Source organism: Dendrobates tinctorius, unplaced genomic scaffold, assembly GCF_039654945.1.
Source record: "Dendrobates tinctorius isolate UK_male_01 unplaced genomic scaffold, ASM3965494v1 ptg000058l, whole genome shotgun sequence".
Classification (NCBI taxonomy): Eukaryota; Metazoa; Chordata; class Amphibia; order Anura; family Dendrobatidae; genus Dendrobates; species Dendrobates tinctorius.
Genome location: NW_027361726.1, coordinates 25,234,890 through 25,239,708, shown reverse-complemented (window position 1 = coordinate 25,239,708; position 4,819 = coordinate 25,234,890). Strand labels below are relative to the sequence as shown.

Here is a 4,819-nt window from a genome sequence, read left to right as displayed (position 1 = left end):
AGTAGAATATGTGGTGTCGGTGCTCATAGAAGGAGAGGTATTCTTGGTGCTTCTTGTTGGAGAAGTGGTGGCGGTGCTCCTACGAGGAGAAGTGGTGGTGGTGCTCCTAGGAGGAGAAGTTGTGGCGGTGCTCCTAGTAGGCAAAGTGGTGGTGGTGCTCCTATGAGGTGAAGTGATGGCAGTACTCCGATGATGAGGAGTGGTGGTGGTGCTCCTAGAAGGCGAAGTGGTGGCGGTGCTCCGATGATGAGGAGTGGTGGCGGTGCTCTGATGAGGCGAAGTGGTGGTGGTGCTCCTATGATGAGGAGTGGTGGCGGTGCTTCCATGCTGATGCTGAGTGGTGGCGGTGCTCCTAGATGGAGATGTCGTGTCGGTGCTCCGACTAGGAGAATAGGTGGTGGTGACCCAAGCTGGTTGTGCGGTGGCAGTGCGCCAAGATGTTGGAATGGTGGCTATAGTGGTGCTCCAGACAGGAGCAGCGCTTGCCATGGTGGTGGCGGGGGTGGAGTGTCCAGCAGCACTCGGCATTGGTGTGGTGTAGTGGTGTCTGGCTTGGCTAGGAATTCAGGTGGGAATGCTGTGGTATGCAGCAGAAGTCGGTACTGTGGTGAAGCGCGTTAGTGGTGGCAACCTGCGGCCCCTAGTCAGCCCTCTCACAGCCCGCCATCCACGGCACTACTGCCGGATAAACGGGGGCTTTCCCAGTAAGACGCTGCTCTCCATCTTTACTGCTGGATGCAATGTCTGTTCCTACACAGTTTCTCTTTCCTCTCATCAGAAATTGTAAACTTGGCAGGATCTGCAGCTCTGTGTGTTACTGTCACCACAAATCTTTGTGCTGTAGGTCCAGTTACCCAGCTGTGAAGCCCCTTCGTTGTGGAGTAGATGGGAAATTTGCTTCCGTGTTCCAACGACCCAGAGAGCAATGTTTTCAGCTGCGGCAATATGTGACTACTCCGCAGAGGTTTTACCTAATGCCTCCCCAGGTTAACAGTATCTTAAAAGCCAATGAATACAGTTTTAAAGTTCCTGAATTTGACGGTAAAAATATCAGTCCGATTCTGGGTTTTGACAGCAATCAGCTGCCCACCAATGCTCCAATCGAAGACCGAAGAAGTGCAGCAACCTGTTTACAGACAAGAGGCATGCTCTTAGGCATGTTTGATGGCCACGCTGGTTGCGCATGCGCTCAGGCGGTTAGTGAAAGACTCTTCTATTATATTGCTGTTTCTTTGCTACCTCAGGAAACTACTGGAGATTGAACATGCCGTAGAAAGCGGGCGAGCCCTGTTGCCCATTTTGCAGTGGAACAAGCATCCAAATGATTACTTTAGTAAGGAGGCATCCAAATTGTACTTCAACGGTTTACGCACCTACTGGCAGGAGCTGATTGATCTGAACACAGGGGAGACGACTGACGTGAAGGAGGCTTTGATCAATTTGTTTAAGCGACTCGACAATGACCTGCCTTTGGAAGCTCAAGTTGGAGATCGAAACTCTTTTCTGAACTACTGGGTTTTAAGGGTGGCCTTTTCAAGAGCCACAGCATGCGTGGCTCACGTGGATGGTGTAGACTTGCATGTAGCTAATACAGGAGATAGTCGTGCCTTGCTTGGAGTCCAGGAAGAAGATGGATCTTGGTCTGCGGTAACCATGTCCCATGATCATAACTCTCAGAATGAGTCTGAAATTCAAAGGCTCCGATCTGAGCATCCAAAGGAAGATAAGAGTGTGGTAAAGCAAGACTGACTTCTTGGGTTGCTGATGCCCTTCAGAGCTTTCGGCGACGTTAAATTCAAATGGAGCATCGATCTTCAGAAACGTGTTGTTGAGTCAGGACCAGATCAATTGAATGACAACGAATACACTAAATTTATCCCTCCCTATTACCACTCCCCACCTTACTTAAGTGTAGAACCTGAAGTGATCTACCACAGATTAAGACCTAAAGATAAGTTCCTCATATTGGCCACAGATGGACTTTGGGAGACTATGCATAGACAAGACGTGGTGAGAATTGTTGGAGAGTATCTGACTGGCGTTCACCATCAGCAACCCATAGCCGTAGGAGGTTACAAAGTTACTTTGGGACAGATGCAGGGTCTTCTTATGGAAAGGAGGGCCAGGATTTCTTCTGTTTTTGAAGATCAAAATGCGGCCACTCATCTTATAAGGCATGCCGTGGGTAACAATGAATTTGGCACTGTTGACCATGTGCGACTTTCAAAGATGCTCAGTCTTCCAGAAGAATTGGCACGGATGTATAGAGATGATATTACCATTATAGTAGTGCAGTTTAACTCTCATGTTATTGGAGCTTATCAAAATTAACCGCAGTAATACACTATTATTTTACCTAATGTACCAAACTTATCACGGTTTCCACTCTGTCGGACAGCAACTTGAGGCTGGCATGAAAGGCCTCGCTCAAGTGCATGAACTCGGGCAAGACAGGCCTGTCCGAGGCCCTCTGTCGCTGGCGGGTAGTGCCCACATATCCAGTTGCAGAGACCTGGGACAGGGGAACACCTGATGGACCAGCTTCCTGGTCACCAGCTGTCTGGGTTGCTGACCTGCAAGTTGCTTCCTGGCTGTCAGATGGCTGGGACGGGTCCGAGGTCGATCGATGAATGACCGCTCCAGGGACAGGTTGCAGGGTGCTGCTCCAGGTGCTGTGGAAAGAAAAGTAAAACATTACTATCATGCATTTACTAGAAGCATCATCTCTGGAATAGAAAAGCACAGGTTATTAAAAAATAAAAAAAATAAATAAATAAAAAAATACTTACGCTCTAGTGGCAAGGACCGGTCTCAGGAAAGCCAACTTGCGATGATAGCGGTACTTTGTTCTGGCCCTTGCCACTGAACCACTGTGAACATCTGTATCATCACACACACCTGAGTGAACGTGGCAAACATTCAGTGTGGCATCACAAAAGAATTCAATATACAATGCAGTCACTGTTGATCCTGAGGTCACAGGTGTGTTCACTGCAAGAATATATCTTGAAACAAACACACAAGTACCTTCAGGAGCAAGAGTGAAAACAGAATCAATACAGCAGTCCAATACACAAAGCAGTCACTGTTGATCCAGATGACACTGGTGTGTTTGATGCAAGAATATATCTTGCAACAAACACACCAGTACCTTCAGGAGCAAGAGTGAAAACAGAATCAATACAGCAGTCCAATACACAAAGCAGTCACTGTTGATCCAGAGAGCACTGGTGTGTTTGAAGCAAGAATATATCTTTATATCTTGCAACAAATACATCAGTACCTTCAGGAGCAAGAGTGAAAACAGAATCAATACAGCAGTCCAATACACAAAGCAGTCACTGTTGATCCAGAGAGCACTGGTGTGTTTGAAGCAAGAATATATCTTGCAACAAACACACCAGTACCTTCAGGAGCAAGAGTGAAAACATTATCAATACAGCATTACAATCTACAATGCAGTCACTGTTGTTCCTGAGGACACTGTTATGTTCCCTATAATATATCTATCAGGAAACACAAAAGTCATTGCGGCATCAAACAGCAGGGAAGTACTTACTAAACGCTTTTTTTGAAGCTGCAGAGGCGCTGTCCCAGCCCTCCATCAACAATGCGGCCACCTCATTCCATAGCTGCCGGGTCAGCACAAGGTCTTTGTACTGCTGGTCACGGCTGTCCCACAATGGGACACAGTCCTGGACTAGGCGGATCAGGTGCTTGATAGATGTCTTCATCCCATTGTGGAACCTATAAAAAAAAATTATAATCTTGGAAATTGATGAGAATCACATTGAAATAATAGGAAACAGAAAAGAAGAAAGATATAGAAGATGAAAAACAGGACAGAAAAAAAGGAATAGAAAAAAACATTTTTTTAAAAAGGTACCTTAAAAGACTTGATACTTACATTGCGTCTCCTCGCCATGACTTGGCTAGGCTGCTCCCGCTGTTCCACCTCAATTGCCGATTCCGATGCTGAGGTCTGTAAAAGAACACAAATTATTACCCATTTGTAGAGGCAGCTATACTAATGCAAAGGCAGCAAAATCCTCACCTCTCGGTCAGCTTGGGCCAGTTCTTCTTCGGATGGCGCATATTCAGATCCAGTAGACATGCTGGAATAAAAAAAAATTAAAAAAAACTTTAGTGCATAATATATTTTAAAGGAGAGGCACTCATATATAGATTTTATAACACTCACATTTTAGCTGCTGAAGCTGTAATCCAAACTTGAGTCTTGTCTCTTGCTGGGTGGGTGTATTGTCTCTTGCAGGGCTTCTTATCTCTTGCAGACTGTCTGTAGAGTGTGGTCTGGCACTACAGATCCCTTCTTTTATGTACACTCTTCCAAAACAATGTTGCTTGTTTAGGGGGTGGATTAAACAAGTGTCTAGACATTGTTTACTCTGAAATCATGCGCGCTCACAAAGCGCTGATGTGCACACTTGTATTGCCAACTGTTCAGCAATAAGGTTCGGATACAGCTTTAAAGAAGGCTACTACTTGGATATGACACAATTTTATCATACAATGATTAATTTAAATGATAGAACACCAAGTTAATGAAATGTCAGATATAATATTACCCTGTCTTGTTAATTAATTTCATGTGAATCATACAATTATTATGAATTATAGTACATAGAGAAATAAGTATCCATACTATACATTACCAAGCATTGTAGCATTAATTCTCTACTGGAGGGACCACAGTGTCGAGAAGGAAAATACTCTGGCCTTGTCATCACAGAAACCGTGCACCCACGATAGCTTCTGGAAATGTCCCTTGCTGGAAATGTCCCTTCCTCACTGACATAGG

At 45.3% G+C, this 4,819-nt stretch overlaps 1 pseudogene; it reads left to right on the top strand.

Annotated features, from left to right (window-relative positions):
• The first annotated feature begins 740 nt into the window (after nucleotides 1-740).
• On the top strand, nucleotides 741-2,376 carry LOC141092239 (pyruvate dehydrogenase [acetyl-transferring]-phosphatase 1, mitochondrial-like; annotated as a pseudogene).
• The last annotated feature ends 2,443 nt before the right edge of the window (nucleotides 2,377-4,819 follow it).